This window comes from Eriocheir sinensis, unplaced genomic scaffold, assembly GCF_024679095.1.
Source record: "Eriocheir sinensis breed Jianghai 21 unplaced genomic scaffold, ASM2467909v1 Scaffold15, whole genome shotgun sequence".
Taxonomy (NCBI): domain Eukaryota; kingdom Metazoa; phylum Arthropoda; class Malacostraca; order Decapoda; family Varunidae; genus Eriocheir; species Eriocheir sinensis.
The window spans coordinates 1,056,640-1,079,048 of record NW_026110850.1 but is presented as its reverse complement, the minus strand read 5'-3'; the positions used below and the strand labels follow the sequence as shown (position 1 = coordinate 1,079,048).

Sequence of the window (22,409 nt, the reverse complement as noted above, 5' to 3'; positions counted from 1 at the left end):
GGCCGAACGGACATATGGCCGAACGGACACTTGGCCGACAGACATTTGGCCGAAGAGAATTGGATAAAAACTGTACGTGACAAAAGTTTAAATGATATCGATTGTAAGGAGATTTGTTAAAATAGATGTATTATAAAATTTAAAATTCGTACATATTTAAGGGTAAAGGTAAAGTTGGGGGCATACGTTGTAGCAGCGCGTGGCCTCAGTGCTCATCTCCGTAACATTGGCCCTTGAGCCTGTGGTGGGAGGGAGCCCATTACCCCGGGACACAGGGCCAGTGTGACATCCGGATTACCACAGTTTACCTTCCCCAGGTTTCCCCAGGAACGCATTTATCGACCAGCCCGAGAGGGAGGATGAACTGCTGAGTGAGTTGCACGCCGACTGCCCGGACCGGGATTCGAACCCATGCCCACGGAGTAGAAGCCAAGCACGCTGAACACTAGACCACGGAGGCGTATTTAAAGTTTGTGGGCAATTGCCCTTAAGAAATCAATTCTTTGATACTCATTATACTTTTCGGTGATAGACTTCAGTCTTGTGTTTAATAACTGGTGCTTATTCTTTGGTTTTCTCAACTCTACTCCTGATACTACCTGCTCAGTTGTTAACTCCCAATCCGACTGCTCTTTTCTTAGCTTTGAAACTAGACGGCAAAGAGTGGGGTGGGTGATTGCCATTCACTGGTCAAACGCCCTGTGCCATACTTCTAGAGTGTTTGTTGTCCATGGAATGCCTATTGTGGTTCTCTCTGTTGTGTTCCACACACTGAGTTCAAACGCTGGTCTTCGTCGTCATCCACGTTGTATAACACTAATCCATGTCGCTTCAAAGTAGCCAAGAAAGTCAGAGAGAAAAAAAAAGCTTATTCATAAGTTTCATCATCTAGAGATGAGACAAAATCATCGAAGCTTTCAACAACATCACTAACTGACACAAATGCTAAACCTTAAACATATTTGAGTCAGTGCATTTTAGGGGTCATTACACCAAGCCTGTAGTTCAATTTTTTGTATTTTTCTCCACAAACACTGCCCAAAATGAAGAAAGCATCCATAAAAGTTTGTGTTTGGGAAACATACAGAAATTATATTAAAAGCCGCCTTTTCATAATCAATGGTGACTGACACAGGATCAAGACCTGATCTTACCTGTTTCAGGGTGTTAAAAATCAAGTCATAAGTTGCTTGTTTTTTGTTCTTGGCGATGCAGTGCACTAAGGTAATAGTATGGCTCTCATCTAATATCATCATCATAATATATAATATTGTATACATTTGAAAACCTAGTGGCGCTGAATCAAGAGATGTATTAAAAGAAACAAAAATAATTCCATTTCTCTTCCGCCAAATGTCTGTCGGCCAAATGTCAGTTCGGCCAAATGTCAGTCGGCCAAATATCAGCTCGGCCAAATGTGCGTCGGTGAAATGTCCGTCGGCCAAATGTCCGTCGGTGAAATGTCCGGGAACCGGAAATACACGTCCTGTTCACAGTGTCCAGCCCCTGCCACAACCTCTCCAGCACGGGGGAGTCCTGGCGGGGGGAGGGGGGCCTGCGAAGTAACCTGTAGGACCTCTGGGGGGTCATGGTTCCATTGGGAGAAGTGCTCGAGGGTGAATATGGGGTACTGGGATCTCTTGGGTGGAGAGGGATGCTGGGAGAAGGCTGGGAGGGCGATATGGGGTGTTGGGGAATGCTGGGGGAAGGTTGATCGGGTGGTATGGGGTGCTGAGGGATGCTGGTGGAAAATTGGACGGATGCCAAAGGGTGGATGCTGGGGGAAGGCTGTGCTGGTGATGAGGGTGATATGGGAGGTAGGGGAAGGCTCGGGGAATGAACCTTAGAGCAAAGGGAGTAAGTGGGAGGCGCAGACGAGGCACTGGGGGACTCAGGGGCAGCAGGGACATGGGTCGAGGCTTACTGATGGTAGGTGTGGAGAGATTGAGGGACTCGAGATGGAGGTATAACTCGTTACTGATGGAGGGAAGGCGGGAGAGGTATGGAGATGTGGAGGACAGCGTCTCGTCTGCTCGCCTCGACACCAGAAGCTACAATGACCTTATCTGCGACTGCTCGGGACTTTGGGTTAAAAATGACAAAAACGGTTATGAACGACTTCCATGACCCACCTCCCTCTCTCCATCCCCTTCCTCTATATCCACCCCTATCTACATCACTCCCTCCCTCTCCTCTCCTGCCCATTCTTCCCCTTTACCGTTCCCTCTTTCTCTTCGCCTCTCCTTTCCTCACTCTTTTTTAATCATCTACTCCTCCCCGTTATCCCTTCTTCCCCTCCTACCCTATTCTTCTCTCTCCCTCTCAAGGTCTGATATATCTGACAACACCTGACCTTACCTGACCCAGCCAACCTCATACACACACCTTTCTGCCTACCTCCCCTGACCTAACTGTTAATGACCACACACACACACACACACACACACACACACACACACACACCACCTGGCAACAGTATCCTGTTCCTAACTTTTATTATTATTATTATACTGTTCTGCTTTACATCTGTTTCATTCTATTCTTCCTCTCTATTCTATTGTTATGCTGTTTTTTTTTACTGGTTTTGATTTCCCTGTTCTAGTTTGTCCACTGTATTCGTTTTATTTATTTCTTATTTTTATTTATTTTTATTATTTTATTTATTTCTCTCATATTCGGTCACCTTATCATCATTTACTTCATCCACCTTCATTATCACATCCCTCCTCCTCCTCTCATTCGGTCTCCCCTATATTTATCTCATATTATATTTTTCTTTTACTCCTATGGAAAATGCTGAAAAGTAAAGATGGCGCCACTATAAACACTTGCCTGAGCCACAACGGGCCGACCATCAGGCCCTACTATGAAGGCCTACCGACGCCAGAGGTCAAGACGTTATTATATAGGAAAACAACTTGAAGAGAACAACAAGATGGACAAGATGGCCAATTTATATTTACCTCTCAATCAGAAGTTACAATAAGGCACCACAATATTTTCTTTCCGTTCAACTTTTTTTTCTTACCGTCTCCATCCAAAAAGTTGGAATAAGTAGCACAATTATTTTGATGCTCCTGTTTTTCTTTGCCTCTCCATCAATAAAGTTAAAATAGGTACCCCATTATTTCCAACTCCCTCTTCTTCTTACCTTCTCCATCCAAAGAGTTACAAGACCGTTAAACAAGGAACCACTAACCACTTCTTTTTCCAATTCCATCCCCCTCCTGCTTTCCATTCGCTTTTTTCCACTTCCCTTCCTCCAGCTCTCCATTCACTTCCCTTCCTCCAGCTCTCCATTCCCTTCCCTTCCTCCAGCTCTCCATTCACTTCCCTTCCTCCAGCTCTCCATTCCCTTCCCTTCCTCCAGCTCTCCATTCACTTCCCTTCCTCCAGCTCTCCATTCACTTCCCTTCCTCCAGCTCTCCATTCCCTTCCCTTCCTCCAGCTCTCCATTCCCTTCCCTTCCTCCAGCTCTCCATTCACTTCCCTTCCTCCTGCTCTCCATTCACTTCCCTTCCTCCAGCTCTCCATTCACTTCCCTTCCTCCAGCTCTCCATTCACTTCCCTTCCTCCTGCTCTCCATTCCCTTCCCTTCCTCCAGCTCTCCATTCACTTCCCTTCCTCCAGCTCTCCATTCACTTCCCTTCCTCCTGCTCTCCATTCACTTCCCTTCCTCCTGCTCTCCATTCACTTCCCTTCCTCCAGCTCTCCATTCACTTCCCTTCCTCCTGCTCTCCATTCACTTCCCTTCCTCCTGCTCTCCATTCACTTCCCTTCCTCCAGCTCTCCATTCCCTTCCCTTCCTCCTGCTCCCCATTCACTTCCCTTCCTCCTGCTCTCCATTCACTTCCCTTCCTCCAGCTCTCCATTCACTTCCCTTCCTCCAGCTCTCCATTCACTTCCCTTCCTCCTGCTCCTCATTCACTTCCCTTCCTCCTGCTCTCCATTCACTTCCCTTCCTCCTGCTCTCCATTCACTTCCCTTCCTCCTGCTCTCCATTCACTTCCCTTCCTCCAGCTCTCCATTCACTTCCCTTCCTCCAGCTCTCCATTCACTTCCCTTCCTCCTGCTCTCCATTCACTTCCCTTCCTCCAGCTCTCCATTCACTTCCCTTCCTCCAGCTCTCCATTCACTTCCCTTCCTCCTGCTCTCCATTCACTTCCCTTCCTCCAGCTCTCCATTCACTTCCCTTCCTCCAGCTCGCCATTCCCTTCCCTTCCTCCAGCTCTCCATTCACTTCCCTTCCTCCAGCTCTCCATTCACTTCCCTTCCTCCAGCTCTCCATTCACTTCCCTTCCTCCTGCTCTCCATTCACTTCCCTTCCTCCAGCTCTCCATTCACTTCCCTTCCTCCAGCTCTCCATTCACTTCCCTTCCTCCAGCTCTCCATTCACTTCCCTTCCTCCAGCTCTCCATTCACTTCACTTCCTCCAGCTCTCCATTCACTTCCCTTCCTCCAGCTCTCCATTCACTTCCCTTCCTCCAGCTCTCCATTCACTTCCCTTCCTCCAGCTCTCCATTCACTTCCCTTCCTCCAGCTCTCCATTCACTTCCCTTCCTCCAGCTCTCCATTCACTTCCCTTCCTCCTGCTCTCCATTCCCTTCCCTTCCTCCAGCTCTCCATTCACTTCCCTTCCTCCAGCTCTCCATTCACTTCCCTTCCTCCTGCTCTCCATTCACTTCCCTTCCTCCAGCTCTCCATTCACTTCCCTTCCTACAAATTTATCTACTTTACTTTTATCATTTAACTACATTTTTATCTTATCTCCTTACAGTTCTATTTTCTTGGCAACTCTATCTCCATACGACTTTATCTCATCTGTTGTTTATCTCCTTACAGATTTTATCTCATCTCTATATTTATAAGTACTCATTTAACCTCCAGCCGATCAATCCTTAAACAATACATTAAATAAGTAATAAGAGCATAGAATAATAAAAGTAATAAAATAGACTGTGACAAATAAGTTAATGACGAGTAGATACATTATATAAGAACATAAGAACGTAAGGAGTCTGCAAGAGGCTGGTTGGCCTATACAAGGCAGCTCCTGTACACTCAACCCCACCTTACCTCACCATCCATGGCTTTATCTAACCTCTTCCTGAATGTATCTACGTTATTGGCACCCACAACATGGCTCCCAGGCCTGTTCCATTCATCTACCACTCTTTTGGTGAACCAGCTCTTGCCTATGTCTTTGTTGAATCTGAATTTGTCTAACTTAAAACCATTGCTACACTTCCTACCTGGCTCTTTTACTATCAGAATCTTATTGACATCCCTTTTATTAAAGCCCTTCATCCATTTATAGACTTTGATCAAGTCTCCTCGCAACCTTCGCCTTTCTAGAGAGTGTAGATTTAAATGCTTCAGCCTGTCTTCATAAGGCAAGTTTCTCACCCCCTGAATCATCTTTGTCATCCTCCTCTGTACAGATTCTAACATCTTGATATCCATTCTATAGTAGGGGGACCAGAACTGAGCTGCATAATCGAGATGAGGTCTAACTAGTGCTAAGTAAAGTTTGAGGATGACTTCAGCGCTCCTATTGCTCACGCTCCTTGAGATGAAACCAAGTACTCTGTTTGCCCGATTTTTAGCCTGAATGCATTGAGCCCTAGGACGGAGGTCAGCGCTCAATAGTACTCCTAAGTCTCTTTCACGCCCAGACCTGCTTAGAGGAGTGTCATTTAAGGAGTAATTGTGTGAGGGATTATTCCTACCTACACTCAGAATGCTACACTTCCCGACATTGAATTCCATCTTCCATTTCCCCGCCCAATTATATAGTCTGTCAAGCTCATCCTGGAGAACGCTAGCGTCCCTGTCTGATTGGATTACTCTACCGATCTTGGTATCATCTGCGAACTTACTGACATCACTACTAATTCTTGTGTCCAAGTCATTGATGTAAATAATAAAAAGCAGAGGACCCATCACCGACCCTTGAGGGACTCCACTCGTAACACTGCCCCATTCAGATTTTTTACCATTGATTTGCACTCTCTGCTACCTACCACTAAGCCACGCCCTGATCCAGTTCAAAACTTCCCCATCTACGCCGTGAGCCTGTAATTTTAGTAACAGCCGGTGATGAGGAACTTTGTCGAACGCTTTACTGAAATCTAAATATAATATGTCATAGTTTTCATCTCTGTCAACCGCCTCGATTACTTTAGTATAGAAGGACAACAGGTTAGTAAGGCAAGACCTTCCCTTTGGGAACCCATGCTGTGACTCATGAATTAATTTATGTATTTCTAGATGGTCCCGAATGCTCCCGGCTATAAATGTCTCCAACATCTTTTCTACAACTGATGTTAAGCTAATTGGGCGATAATTTCAGGTGGCTGACTTGTCTCCCTTTTTGAAAATCGGCGTCACATTGGTTACATTCCATTGATTGGGCACATACCCAGAATTTACCGACATATTAAAGATATTGGTAACGACCACTGAGGACCTCCTTGCACTCTTTCAGAATTCGTGGGAATACTTCGTCCTGCCCCGGCGATTTGTTTTTCTTCAACCTACCTATCTCATCCTGGACTACTTGCCTAGTGATGATAACATCCCTCAACTTGTCGTTCTCTTCGCCCTCATATACCTGAACTCTCTCTGGAATGGTTGTTAGATCTTCCTGCGTGAAAACTGAGAGGAAATAGTCATTCATCATTTGACTCATATCTTTTCCATTCTCAACGAGCTCACCTGTGTTTGTTTTCAACGGTCAAATCCTGTCCCTTGTTTTCGTTCTGTACCTCTGTAACCTGAGATGTAACAAAGAAAAATAATGTTATAGAAAGTAATGTTTGGGACAAATAGTATATACATAAACTTCGACAATGGTTCTTATTTAACAAGCAGCCAAGTCAAAAGTTGCTATAATGTTACTTGATTATTGAATTTGTTTAAGTACGTAGCAATATTTATGTAACTTTCTAAACTTAATGAACACCCCAAGAGATTCTAGTGAAACGAGAAAGTGTGTGTATGCCGTTTCATATCTTGTCCATGTAAGAGAGCACGTAACTTCTTGTAAAGCTTCTATATACGTATATCTTATGGACCATTAACCCGGTAGCAGCGACGGGACAAATTTGTGGCTTTACCGTGTAGCAGCGATTGTTATAGTAGGATATCAATGTATTATTATTACTATTATTTAGTATCACCATGAATTAGGCATACCATTGTCAATGGAAAAAACCCACGACAGATAGATCGCGCCACCTTATAGGAATGTCGTCCGTCAGTGTTTACCGTCTCAGTTTGTATACAAAGCATTTCATCAAGCTTGAGTCACCTTGACGTACGTGATCAATTGTAACAATTATTTTCCAACCTATAACTCGTCACTCCTTCACGAGAGTCCGACTGACACACAACGGCAGTCGCTCTCGCTCCGACGCTCCTTGTACATAGGCTACGAATATATTCGCCTTAAGGAAGCTGAAGTCTTAATCAACGTCCTTTAAACGCCCCCCGCTAACCCGTTACACGATAGGCCAAATTTCTGCCATGATATGAACCTCCCAAAATAGACGATACATTCACTGATCACAAATGCGTTGATATATATTATGAAATGGCTTGTGTGAAGGATGTTTCTGTCTCATTATTTTGCTTAGATGGGGCCTTTAACCTCACCTAACCTAACCTAAGAAACATGACCCCCGCAGCTACCGGGTTAAATGAAGTTTATACACTTAATGAAATCAACAAAGCAGCGGTCTTACTCACCCACTGGTCCAGCACCCTCAGGCCCTCCACACAGCCGAGGCAGCTCACGTGCCGAATGGGAACGCACCCACGCCCTGGTCCTGGTCTGCTGCACGAGATCCACGGACGCCTGCATGTGGACGGGGAACCTGGTCCAGGGAAGCGATCTGAAGGACTTCACCGAGGTCATGGAAGAGCTACGGGTCATGGTAGACGGCCCTGCAGCGACCCCGGCAGGCAGCGTGTGTACTGAGCCATGCAGGGAGGGGGAGGACAGAGCGAGGCTGGATGGGGGTGTCTGGAGGAGGCTGGAGGGATGGATAAGTGGGTCAAGGTCGTCAGTGAGTGTAGGCAGCCGGGAGGGGCACAAGGGGTATTTGGAGGACCAATACGGGGTCATGGAGACGCTGGAAAACTCAGGAAGACCAAACGAGGAAAAGAACTCGGAGGAAACAGCAGTGCCATCGGGAGCATCAGCAGCAGGAGCGGTAGCAGATGCCTTCGTCTCGGCAGCACCAGTAGTAGTAATGCTGGAGGACGTCGTGAGGAAGGAGGTATACGGGTAGCGGGGGAGGGAGTGGACCCACGGGAGGGCCTTGGGTAGCCGACTTGCAGGACTCGGATTATTCCGCGCCAGGGAAGGGGGCGCTCTAGTCCTCCTCCTCCACCGCCTCGCTTCCGCCGTCATCTCTCGACTTCGCTGTGGAAAGAAGACGACGTTAGAATATGGGTATGAAGTGATAGTGACAGGTACACACGGAGCACACACTCACCCTGCAGCACACCTGCATGAACAAGCACACCAGCAGCGAGAGAGAGAGAGAGAGAGAGAGAGAGAGAGAGAGAGAGAGAGAGAGAGAGAGAGAGAGTATAAATGGGCAGGAGATTTTCTCGTAAACGCGGGCCTGCCTTAATACGGCTGGCTCCCCGGGGTTCCTCGCTGCCTCGGCTCCTGATTGGCTGAGCGTTGCCGGCTGGTCACCTTTCCTCATGCTCATGCTCATGGGCTGTTTCGTAGTAGGAGGTGGCTGGTCTTCTTACTTCTGTAGTAGATGGTACAAAGAAGACGAGCGTATAATGCGCCAAATCGTCAATAAAAACGTCACTCCCACCAACCCAGAAAAGAAAATAAGCCTCACCATCTACTACAGAAGTAAGAAGACCAGCCATCTCCTACTACGAAACAGCCCAGCAGTCGACAAAAAGAATACTCAACAGTCACATGTTGTATATAGGTACACTTGCAACCAAGGGAACTGTGCAGCCCTTCAATCAACCTATATCGGCATGACGAGACTGAGATTAAGCAGACGACTCAGCTATCACCTTGCATCAGGAGCGCCCAAGACCCACACTGAGCAAGTACATAAGACGAAACTTACAAGAAAAACTCTAGAAGAAAATACCGAAATAATTACAACATGCAACGACTACAGACGCCTGCCCATCTTAGAAGCGTTGTACATCAAGGATATGGAGCCAAATCTTAACATCAAACAACAAGATCTGCAGGCTCTTCCAAGCATGAGGAAAGGTGACCAGCCGGCAACGCTCAGCCAATCAGGAGCCGAGGCAACGAGGAACCCCGGGGAGCCAGCCGTATAAAGGCAGCCCTGCGCGGACACCCAGACAGTTTAGTTTAGAAACCTAACTCCTAAAATAAAAACAACTTTAATTAAAACCATGTTAATACCTGTCATCACTTACCCCTCAATACCACTCTGCATGGCTTCTAATTCTCAAAAAAAGAAAATGCAAACCATCTTAAATAAAGCACTAAGGTTTATTCACTGTAATGAGCAAGAACAATTAAATTCATATGACCTACATATAAAATATAGCATTACACCCTTAAACATAATTAATTATCATAAAGCACTAAATACCTGGGAAACCATTAGCGTAAGTGAAATGGACCAATATAATACGCTGACAACCCCACACAATACATCACATAACTGGTTCCCTAAATGCAGTAACATAATCACGATGCAACCTCCACAAGCGATAATTACATAATATAAATGATAACTTGCCAAATTACAACAACAAGTCTGTAATAAATACAGAACCAAAGATACTTATCATACATTAAGTAATGCAACAATGACAACATTATAAAATCTCTGTAGGAATATAGAAATTAAGCTAAATAAGCATGTACATATTTCAATGTAGGTGAGCAGTGCACCAGGCTGTCTTGTTTGCTAGACTTAGATGTGTTTCTCTTGTGAGGGGCTGACTCACCAGTTACAATAAAAAAAAAAAAAAAAAGGCACTCTCTCGCACGTGAGTCGGACCAACCCCTACAATGAGTCTTTTAGATTAGGGCAGGGTGTCTCTGCGGTTATAATTGCGGCCTCCAACCATCTAGAAATAAGTTTGATACGGGAGAAAAAATAAAAATATATAAAAATTTAATAAAATAAAATTAAATAAAAACTTAGTTATATTTAAAAATTAGCAAGGTGGTCAAGCCCACCATCTATCTCCTTCGCACTTTCTTTCCCCCCTTTTCTTCCCACCCACTTTTTCTTTTAGCTAGTTATCCTTGTACTTCACCCCCTCTTTAATAAAAAAAAAAAAAATAAATAAAAAAAAAATACAGACAGTGGAGCGCCAGCACTCCTCGGGCGAGCAGCCGGGTGGCCCTTCTACGGAGGCGAGGTGGACCCGTGGGGTCATCCTCGCTTAGGGCCACCCCTCCGTGGTCAAGTCGACCAGTCGGCTGCTCGCACGTGTCAGCTACGGGTGTCTGCTGGGCGCCTGCCCAGAGAGCCCGTGCCTCCGTCGCTGCTCGCCGGCTCTTACTCGTGGCTGTGGCGGCGGCGGAGGCTTCCCCACACCCGCCGCACGCCAGCGGCGGGTTCCCCCCTGCGACGGGCCGTCGCACAGACAAAGGCCCGTTCCCCCTTTTTATGGGGTAAACCCAAAGAAGAAGACACCCAGTCATTCTCCTCTCACACCTCGAGATGGACACACTCACTCCCAACGCCACTGAAGAAGGGTCCAGGACCCGAAATCGCGATCTGGCTACGCAGATGATATCCTACGGGGATACCATCAACAAACTCCCTAAAGAGAATAAGACACTCCTTAGACAAAAAGAGAACATCCTAAAGAAAATAATCAACGCTGAACTGACAATCACTTTTAATGAAATATATATATATATATATATATATATATATCTATATATATATATAGATATATATCGATATATATATATATATATATATATATATATATATATATATATATATATATTTTTTTTTTTTACAACAAAGGAAACAGCACAAGGGCACACAAAAAAGTAGACAATAGTAAAAAAAAAACTCGCTTCTCGCTGCTTACAAAAAGAATCCAAAGAGGTGGTCGAAAGAGAGGTTAATTTCAGGAGGTGAGGTGTCCAGATACCTTCTCCTGAAAGAGTTAAAGTTGTTGGCAGGAGGAAATACAGAAGAATGAAGATTATTCCAGAGTATACCAGCGTGAGGGGTGAAAGAGTGAAGATGCTGGTTAACTTTTGCATAAGGTGTTTGGACAGTATAGGGATGAGCATGAGTAGAAAGTCGCGTACAGCGGGGCCGCGGAGGGGGGGGGCGGGGGTTGGTGAAGCATGCAGTTAGCAAGTTCAGAAGAGCAGTCACCATGAAAATATCGATAGAAGATAGAAAGAGAGGCAACATGGCGGCGGAAATTAAGAGGTAGAAGACTATCAGTAAGAGGAAGAGAGCTGATGAGACGAAGAGCCTTATATATATATATATATATATATATATATATATATATATATATATATATATATATATATATATATATATATATATATATATATATATATATATATATATATATATATATATATATATATATATATATATATATATATATATATATATATATATATATATATATATATATATATATATATATATGCACATCCACCATCTGGCTAAAACTTCATTGTCATTCTATTATTATATACATATGTGCTGTTTATCTCTCACCTAACTCTACTAACTATGTAAAATTCTTTGACTATTTGAACTCTAAAGTGGAGCACATCTTGACTCACTCTCCCTTCGCTGCAATCTCCATCTTGGAAGATTTCAATGTTCACCACCAGCTTTGGCTTTCATCCCCTTTCACTGACCAGCCTGGTGAACAAGCCTACAACTTTGCTCTCCTCAACGACCTAGAGCAGTTGGTTCAGCACCCTACTCGTATTTCCGACCGTCTTGGAGATAGGCCCAACATTCTAGACCTCTTTCTTACCTCTAATCCTTTTCCTTACTCTGTCAAACTGTTCTCCCCGCCGGGATCCTCCGATCATGACCTTATTTATGTATCCTGTCCTAGACCTTATTTATGTATCCTGTCCTATCACTCCTGTACACCCTCTGGACCCACGGAAGAGGCGATGCTTTTGTCATTTTGCTTTAGCTCGTTGGGATGACCTGAGGACATACTTTTCCGATTTTCGTGGAATGATTACTGCTTCCAGGAGAGAGACCCCACTGTGTGTTCCCTGCACATCACAGAGGTGATTGTCTCTGGAATGGAGGCATACATTCCACGTTTTTTCTCTACTCCTCATGCTAAAAAGCCTTGGTTTAATCATGCTTGTTCACGTGCTGTCAATGATAGAGAGGCAGCTCACAAAAGGTACCAGAGCCTTCAAACTCCCGCTTGCTTTGACCTTTACATTTCAGCCCGGAATCGTGCCAAATCTATTCTCCGACTTACCAAAACTTTTTTTATCGATAGAAAATGTCAATACCTTGCTTCTTCTAATTCGGCCTGTGACTTCTTGCATCTAGCCAAAAATATCTCCCTCAATTTCACTTCTTCCTCTTTCCCTCCTCTCCTTAATCTTGACGGCAGCACTGCCGTCTCATCTGTGGCTAAGGCTGAACTCTTCGCTTAAACTTTATATCTGATCGCCAGGATGGGTTCCGCATGGGGCGTTCTACTGGCGATCTTCTTGCTCTCTTAACCTACTCCTGGTCATCCTCTCTTAGCCGTTTCGGTGAAACTTTCTCAGTTGAGCTAGACATATCGAAAGCCTTCGAAAGAGTATGGCACCAGTCTTTGCTCTCTAAACTGCCCTCTTTCGGATTCTATCTCTCTCTTTGTTCTTTTATCTCCAGTTTCCTTTTCGGCCGTTCCATCTCTGCGGTGGTACACGGTCACTGTTCTTCCCCTAAACAGTGGTGTTCCACAGGGCTCTGTCCTATCACCCACCCTCCTCCTGTTATTCATCAATGATCTTCTTTCCATAACAAACTGTCCTGTCCACTCATACGCCGACGACTCCACTCTGCACTATTCAATTTCGTTCGATAGAAGGCCATCCCAACAGGAAGTACACGACTCCAGACTGGAGGCTGAAGAATGCTTAGCCTCAGACCTTGCTATCATTATGGCAGAAGGAAATATGTGTACTTCAGTGCCTCAAAAACTCAATTTCTCCACCTATCAACTCGACACAATCTTCAAAACACCTATCCCCTATTCTTCGACAACACTCAGCTGTCACCTTCTTCAACACTAAACATCCTCGGTCTATCCTTAACTCAAAATCTCAACTGGAAACTTCATATCTCCTCTCTCGCTAAATCAGCTTCCTCGATATTGGGCGTTCTGTATCGTCTCCGCCAGTTATTCTCCCCCGCGCAGTTGCTATTCATATACAGGGGCCTTGTCCGCCCTCGTATGGAGTATACATCTCACGTGTTATGGGGGGTCCACCCACACAGCTCCTCAGAACAGAGTGGAGGCTAAGGCTCTTCGCCTCATCAGCTCTCCTCCTCCTACAGATATTCTTCTACCTCTTAAATTCCGCCGCGATGTTGCCTCTCTTTCTATCTTCTATCGATATTTCCACGCTGACTGCTTTTCTGAACTTGCTAACTGCATGCCTCCCCCCCTCCCGCGGCCCCGCTGCACACGACTTTCTACTCATGCTCATCCCTATACTGTCCAAACCCCTTATGCAAGAGTTAACCAGCATCATCACTCTTTCATCCCTCACGCTTGTAAAGTCTGGAACAATCTTCCTTCATCTCTATTTCCTCCTGCCTGAGACTTGATCTCTTACAAGAGGAGGGTATCAGGACATCTCTCCTCCCGAATCTGACCTTGCTTTTGGCCACCTCTTCTGATTCTTTTATGGGAGCAGCGATTAGCGGGCTTTTCTTTTATTATTGTTTTTTGTGCCCTTTAGCTGCCTCCTTTGTTGTAAAAATATATATATGTATATATATATATATATATATATATATATATATATATATATATATATATATATATATATATATATATATATATATATATATATATATATATATATATATATATATATATATATATATATATATATATATATATATATATATATATATATATATATATATATATATATATATATATATATATATATATATATATATATATGTATATGTATATTACATGTGACCTATAGCCCAGTAGGCTAATTCATATAGGCCTGATGGTCGGTCCGAGGCCGTCGTGGCGCAGGCAGTTGTTTATAGTGGCGTCATTATTATTAGGTCATGGTGCCCTCCGGAGCTCATTCTTGATTTCACTTGCGCTGTACATCTTCTTGAGTCTGGGTTGATAGGTGAGCTTCAGGACAGCATGTGGGTAGTCTGAGGCCACTAGGCAGTTACTGAAAAATCCCAAGACAACGCGCGGTTTGGTGGGTGGGCACGCTAGCAATTCAGCCACCGCCCCCTCCTCACCCCCCCGTTTTATATATATATATATATATATATATATATATATATATATATATATATATAGATATATATATATATATATATATATATATATATATATACATATATATTGGGAAGGCTGTGGCTGAGTGATTAGCGGCTCGACCCCGCATTCGCCGCGTTTTGGATGATGCGTGTTCGAATCCGCCGCTACCACCTGGGATATTTCAGTCACCACCAAGTGGCCTAAGACTACCCACATGCTGTCCTGAAGATCACCTATCAACCCGAACTCTCGAAGAAGCTGCCCAAGTGAAATAAAAAATGAGTTCCGGGAAGCAGCAATGGGCAAGAATCATGGCGCCATTATAAATAACTATCTGAGCCTTAACGAGCTCGGGCCAACCATCAGGCCCCTAAAGAATGGCCTACCGGCGCTATAGGCAATATATATATATATATATATATATATATATATATATATATATATATATATATATATATATATATATATATATATATATATATATATATATAGAGAGAGAGAGAGAGAGAGAGAGAGAGAGAGAGAGAGAGAGAGAGAGAGAGAGAGAGAGAGAGAGAGAGAGAGAGAGAGAGAGAGAGAGACGGACAGGCAGACAGACAGAGAGAGCATCATGGATTAGATAACAGACAAAAAATAAAGATAATCTAACAACAAACAAGAACGAGAAATGGACTCGGCGGGACACACCACGCGGAGAACTGACATGAGGAGGACAGCCAACGCAACAGTGACGACCCAGAACATGTACAAGTCAGGGCGGGCAGAGGGCGAGCAGGTGGAGAGATTACATTAGATCATTGGCCGGAGCAGGATGGAGCACACTAACATCAAACAGAGAAAGGTAGAGGAACAGACAACTGGGAAAGGCCTTTGTAATAGACTAGTAATAACTTACGATGGTGAATATTTGAGTATTGCAGTCACTTAAGTTTGAGCATTTGCCGGAGCAGGATGGCGTAATCTAACATCAAACAGAGAAAGGTGAATGAATAGAGATGGACCATTGAGAAAGACCTCTGTTCTGCCATAGACTGACGATATGAAGTTTACAGTGTCAATCCCTAAAGTTTGAGCATTTGCCAGAGCAGGATGAAGAGGTCTAACACCTAACATAGAAAGGCGGAGGACGTTGGGAAAGACCTTTGTTTTGTATTGGACTAACAAGGCCTTAAGATGAAGATTAGATGCAGTTTGAGTATTTGCCAAACCACGATGGAGTATAATAACAGGGAAAGGTGGAGGACGTTGGGAAAGGCCTTTGCTTTGTATTGGACTAACAAGGCCTTAAGGTGAAAATTAAATGCAGTTTGAGTATTTGCCAAAGCACGATGGAGTATAATATCAGGGAAAGGTGGAGGACGTTGGGAGAGGCCTTTTTTTTGCAGTGGACTAGCAATGCCTGAAGATGAAGATTATATTAGTTAAGAGCATTTGCCAAAGCACGATGGAGTAATATATCAAACAGAGAGGGGTGGAGGACGTTGGGAAAGGGCTATATGCTGCAGTGGACTAGTCATGACTGAGGATTATGAAGGCCAGAGTGGGGTTAGGTTAGGTTAGGTGGGATTAGGATAGGTGGAGGACGTTGGGAAAGGCCTCTATGCTGCAGTGGACTAGAAATGGGTGAAGATAATGAAGATCCGAGTGGGGTTAAATTAGGTTAGGTGGGGTTAGGAGAGGTGGAGGACGTTGGGAAAGGCCTATATGCTGCAGTGGACTAGAAATGGGTGAATATTATGAAGATCAGAGTGAATAGTGACGTTAGGTGGGGTCAGGTTCACGGGAGCTGCCTTGTATACGCCCACCGGCCTCTTGCAGACTCCTTGGTTAGTATTGGCAGACACTTCCGCCTCTCACACCAACTATTTCCAAAGGCCAAAAAGGGGATTAATTGGGTTCTCATGAGAGTGTTTTCAGGTTCATGGTACAGAAGAAGAATCAAACTACTACTAGAACCATTAAAATACTCCTGGAAATACCGAAAACTCATACGAAAACCGTGTCAAATATGTGAGCTCGGGCGCCGAAACGGGTTAAGATTCGTTTTAAGTCCGTGCCAGTATCTTATTACCTACTTTATGAAACATCAGTATCTCTTCATATATCTTTTCTAGAAACCTTCAACAGTCACGGAAACGCTTTGAAAATCCAATTCAAGGCCTCTTTTTTTACTCCTGAAAATAGGGGATAATGTTTACGAAAGCGTGTCGCCTCCTCTGGCGGCGGCGATGCTGCAGCCGCTGTTGCGAGAAATACCTCGTCACTGAAATAAGTCACATATACATGTGGGGGGGGGGTCAATGGGGGGCTGGTTAGAAGGGGCGGTCGAGGGGGGCGCAGACACCCCGTTAGTAGGTCGTAAAGTTCGGTTGGAGTAATTTAACTATGCTCCCCGACCCTAAACCCTCTGCGAGATATTTCACGGCTGCGGCGACTGCAGCGTCGCCGCGGCCGTCGCCAGAGGAGGTGACGCACTTTCGTAAACATACAGCACGTTTGTAAGTGGAGGAAGAAAAGGAGGAAGAGGAGGAAGCAGCGGAAGAGGTGGAGGAAGACTTTAATCCAGACCCAATAATTCGTAGATAAAACTTTCTTCTCATAAGGATTGATCCCCATTTTGCTTCCCCATCTCTTTCAAAACATTTACCCGTTCAGTCATTTTTTCCGACATACTCATAGAATAAGTTCCGCACAATGGCAATATAAATAAAAAAAAGCTGCATGCTGAACTTTCATCAACATCAAATGAAACTCCTGTGATGTGAAAAATCAACGAAAGAAAAGAAAAATAGAGAAAAAGCACTTGATGGAAGCTAGTTTTTTCGTTTGTTTGTGTTAGGAGAAGTGGTGCACAGACTTTTTTGTTTGGTATTGTTTTACCTTTGAGCTGCTTCCTATGATGCGAAAATAAACAGATAAATGGGAGAGAAAAAAATAGAAAAAGCATATTATGGTGAGTGTTTTCTGATAGTGGGAGAAGTGGTTATGTTTTTGTGTGTGTGCTGTGTGTTAATGTTTGCCTTCTATGATGCGAAAATAAATATATAAATGAGAGAGAAAAAAAACAACATGATGGTGAGTGTTTTCTGATTGTTGGAAAAGTGGTTGGTGTTTTTTCAGTGAGTGTGTTTTGTTTTGTCTTTGAGCCGCCTCCTGTGATGCCAATAAATGAACAAATAACTAACAGTGCATATCCTTAACCCAACAAGAGGACACTCGACTTATACATAACAACTCCTAGGCCGGTATTCTCAGACGCTTCTGTCTCTCATACCAACTTTTTTCACAGGGGTCAAAGGAGATCAGTCGGATTCTCATGAGTGTTTTTTTTAGGTCCATAGTACAGATAGGAGGTCAGACTACCACCAGGGTCATTAAACTACCCCTGGCAATACCCACAACGCCTACGAAAGCTGTGTGTGTGTGTGTGTGTGTGTGTGTGTGTGTGTGTGTGTGAGAGAGAGAGAGAGAGAGAGAGAGAGAGAGAGAGAGAGAGAGAGAGAGAGAGAGAGAGAGAGAGAGAGAGAGAGAGAGAGAGAGAGAGAGAGAGAGAGAGAGAGAGAGAGAGAAAAAAAATTCATAGATGGAGAGCAAGGATGAAAGAAAGGGAGAAATAGAATGAAGTAGAGAAGAGAAAAATAAAGAGACAGACGACTTAAGAGAAGTGGGCCCCGATGCGAATGTTAAGAAACTCTAGCGGGCCGTCCTCGTGAGCGTCAGCACTCTCACTGGTGTTTTCTCTCCGCAGGTGTGTGGGTGCAATGTATACCTGAATGATGTTAATTGGTGAACAGATTCCTACCAAGTAAAATCAATCAATCAATCAATTAAAGAAGGAAAATATAATAAAAAAGAAAAAATGGAATGAGAAAGAAAAGGGAAACGGATGCTGCGTCGCAAGCCGTCGCGAGGATTCCTTTGGATGCTTGTGCGCGTTTCCCATGCCCGTCGGTCTTCCATCCCTGAACCGATAAACGCGGTGACCGGCGCCTTCACAGTAATTATCATTAATTTTATAATCCAGTCTGGTAGTTTTAAGAAGCGAGTACTTGCATCCTCACCTCGGCGGGGGTGTGGAGCGCCAGCGAGCCCAAGGTCTCCCTGGCGAGCATGGCAGGACTGGAGGGCTCCAGGCAGGGCTCCTCGGCGTCCCTCGGGGCCCCGACGGAGGTGCCGGAGATCTTCCGGTTACAAACCCGGGCAGGTGGAGCTCGTTAGCCGTGGTAGGCAGTCTGCCTAGGAGAGCAAACTCCGAACAATAAACCCGGGTAGGTGGAGCTCGTTAGCCGTGGTAGGCAATCTGCCTAGGAGAGCAAACTCTAAACAAACCCGAGCAGGTGAGGCTCGTTAGCCGTGGGAGGCAATTCACCTAGGAGAGCAAACTCTATACAAACCCGGGCAGGTGGAGGTCGTTAGCCGTGGGAGGCAATTCACCTAGGAGAGCAAACTCTAAACAAACCCGGGCAGGTGAGGCTCGTTAGCCGTGGTAGGCAGTTCACCTAGGAGAGCAAACCCCGAACAATAAACCCGGGCAGGTGGAGGTCGTTAGCCGTGGGAGGCAATTCACCTAGGAGAGCAAACTCTAAACAAACCCGGGCAGGTGGAGGTCGTTAGCCGTGGGAGGCAATTCACCTAGGAGAGCAAACTCTAAACAAACCCGGGCAGGTGGAGGTCGTTAGCCGTGGTAGGCAATTCACCTAGGAGAGCAAACTCTAAACAAACCCGGGCAGGTGGAGGTCGTTAGCCGTGGGAGGCAATTCACCTAGGAGAGCAAACTCTAAACAAACCCGGGCAGGTGGAGGTCGTTAGCCGTGGGAGGTAATTCACCTAGGAGAGCAAACTCTAAACAAACCCGGGCAGGTGAGGCTCGTTAGCCGTGGTAGGCAGTTCACCTAGGAGAGGAAACTCTAAACAAACCCGGGCAGGTGGGGCTCGTTAGCCGTGGTAGGCAATTCACCTAGGAGAGCAAACTCCGAACAACAAACCCGGGCAGGTGGAGCTCGTTAGCGTGAGCAGTTCACCTAGGAGAGCAAACTCCGAGCAAAAAACCCGGGCAGGTGGAGCTCGTTAGCGTGAGCATTTTACCTAGGAGAGCAAACTCCGAACAATAAACCCGGGCAGGTGGAGGTCGTCAGCCGTGGTAGGCAGTTCACCTAGGAGAGCAAACTCCGAACAATAAACCCGGCCAGGTGGAGGTCGTCAGCCGTGGTAGGCAATCTGCCTAGGAGAGCAAACTCCGAACAATAAACCCGGCCAGGTGGAGGTCGTCAGCCGTGGTAGGCAGTTCACCTAGGAGAGCAAACTCCGAACAATAAACCCGGGCAGGTGGAGGTCGTCAGTCGTGGTAGGCAATCTGCCTAGGAGAGCAAACTCCGAACAATAAACCCGGCCAGGTGGAGGTCGTCAGCCGTGGTAGGCAATCTGCCTAGGAGAGCACACTCCGAACAATAAACCCGGGCAGGTGGAGGTCGTCAGCCGTGGTAGGCAATCTGCCTAGGAGAGCAAACTCCGAACAATAAACCCGGCCAGGTGGAGGTCGTCAGCCGTGGTAGGCAATCTGCCTAGGAGAGCACACTCCGAACAATAAACCCGGGCAGGTGGAGGTCGTCAGCCGTGGTAGGCAATCTGCCTAGGAGAGCAAACTCTAAACAAACCCGGGTTTGTGGTGCTCGTTATACTGTCGTAGACAATCCACGCGATGGGAACACCAAAGAAAAGGAAAATAAAAAGGAACACCAGAAAAATGGAAAATACAGAAACGAAACATCAAGAAACAAAAAGATCATCCACCTTTAGGCCCTAACATCGCCAAAATTATGGATGGGTCTCTTCTGGGGAGAAAGCGGCTCATCCAGACCAAAGAACATCAACCAAAGGATGATATGAATAAATGAAATAAAAAAAAAGCATAAAGAAAAACACATCAAGGAAAGAAAAATATAACAAACATCATCCACCTTCCGGCCCTGACTAACATCACCAAAATTATGGGTGGGTCTCTTCTGGGGAGAAAGCGGCTCACCCAGACCAAAGAACATCAACAAGGGATGATATAGAAAAGAACACCAAAAAAAATGGAAAAAGATCAGAAAAAACATCGAAAAAGAAAAGCAACAGAAATAAATGAACAACATCAAGAAAAGAGAAATACAAAGAAGCATCATCCACCTTTCGGTCCCAAACAACATCACCAAAATTATGGATGGGTCTCTTCTGGGAGGAAAGCGGCTCATCCAGACCAAGGAACATCAACAAGAGGATGATAGGAAAAAAGAACATCAAAAAGCATCAATAAGAAGTAAAAGAAAAATAACAGGAAAACATCGAAAAGGAAAACTAAAGCAATAAAAAGAACGAAAAACACGACATCAAGAAAATGAAATAAAACAAACATCATCCACCTTTTGGCCCTAACAACATCTCCAAAATTATGGGTGGGTCTCTTCTGGGAGGAAAGCGGCTCACCCAGACCAACGAACATCGACAAAAGGATGATAGGAAAAAAGAACACCAAAAAAGAACATCAAAAAAGAAAACCAACACCGAGAAAACACAAAGGAAAAAAGAAAGAAAAGAAAAAGAAAACAAATAGAAAAACGAAACGAAAAAAAGAAAAGGAAAAAGAAAAAAAAATAATAATATAAATAAATAAATAAATAAATACAGAATATAGTAAAATTAACTAACTGACTCTAACTGCTTAACTAACTATCAAACTATCTATTTAACTAACCTACCTAACTGACGGTAATACAGCTGTTTGACTACCCATTAACAAACAAACAAACAAACCACTTAACGATCTAACATGGATAGTGAGGTAAGGTGGGATTAGACTTACAGGAGCTGCCTTGTATAAACCAACCGGCCTCTTGCAGACTCCTGACGTTCTTATGTTCTTTTACGTTTAAGAATATTGCCCTTAAACCCCATTCACACCTGTACTAATACCTGACTGGTTGGGTGACTCTTCTACCTCTGCCTGCCTCCCCTCCTGCTACTGTCTCCGCTATCAGCACACAATCTACGCTCCCCCATAAAACCCACACCTAACCTAACCTAACCTTCCCGTATATCCCCTTCACACCTGTGCTAATACCTGACTGGTTGGGTGACTCTTCTACCTCTGCCTGCCTCCCCTCCTGCTACTGTCTCCGCTATCAGCACACAATCTTCCCTCAACCATAAAACCCACACCTAACCTAACCTAACCTTCCTAACCTAACCTTACTGTATACCCCTTCATACCCGTGCTAATACATGGCTGGCTTACTTCCCTACATTCAACCACTAACACCTCCCCCCCCCCCCACACACACACACGCATAAAACTATCAAACCCTCATTTAAAACAATATATGAAGCACTCACAAGAAAAAACACCGGGACGCAACACTGTATAAGGCAAAGATGATGGTGGGAAGAGGGGTGAATGGGGGGTGGGAGGTCACACGATAACCTACGCATTACCCCGGCGCGTTCCTCCGTCCCCTTGGCCCGTGACCCCGCGCAGGTAACAGCAGACCCCCTCAGCCGGCGACACAGGACCGATTGTGACACGCAGCTTACCTTTCCCAGGCATACCCATTTCACTGACCCACGCGTGAGGAGGAGGAGGAGGAGGAGGATAAGATAGCAAGGGAAAAAGACGACGAGGTAGAGGTCAAGAAAGGGGAGCTAGCGAGAGGGAGGAAAAGGAGGAGGAGGAACACAAAGTAACACAAAGTAAGAACAAACAACAGCAGAACTGCTGGTCCTTACGAGGCTGTTTGTGACAAGCTACACTAACTATCTAATCAAAGGTGGAAGATGAAGGAAGGCAAAGGTGAAGGCTCCTCCCCACCCCCCCATCCCTCCAGCCAAAGCTGGCAGGAAAGGAAAAAGAACCATGC

At 45.0% G+C, this 22,409-nt stretch overlaps 2 long non-coding RNA genes across 13 annotated transcripts; one reads left to right on the top strand and one right to left on the bottom strand.

Annotated features, from left to right (window-relative positions):
• Positions 1-18,048: 18,048 nt before the first annotated feature.
• LOC126990228 (uncharacterized) lies at positions 18,049-19,818 on the bottom strand. Of its 3 annotated transcripts, none has more exons than XR_007744144.1 (3): positions 19,671-19,818; positions 19,085-19,602; positions 18,049-19,016 (listed from the first exon to the last, which is right to left on the bottom strand). It is a non-coding gene; the product is annotated as an uncharacterized LOC126990228 (long non-coding RNA). The 3 variants fall into 3 exon arrangements; XR_007744146.1 differs by having other exon boundaries at positions 19,215-19,602; XR_007744143.1 differs by having other exon boundaries at positions 18,049-19,602.
• On the top strand, positions 18,586-21,072 carry LOC126990225 (uncharacterized). Of its 10 annotated transcripts, none has more exons than XR_007744142.1 (4): positions 18,855-18,984; positions 19,248-19,312; positions 19,378-19,712; positions 19,781-21,072. It is a non-coding gene; the product is annotated as an uncharacterized LOC126990225 (long non-coding RNA). The 10 variants fall into 10 exon arrangements; XR_007744141.1 differs by lacking the exon at positions 18,855-18,984 and adding an exon at positions 19,062-19,188 and having other exon boundaries at positions 19,254-19,312; XR_007744134.1 differs by adding an exon at positions 18,586-18,721 and having other exon boundaries at positions 18,790-19,712.
• Positions 21,073-22,409: the final 1,337 nt, after the last annotated feature.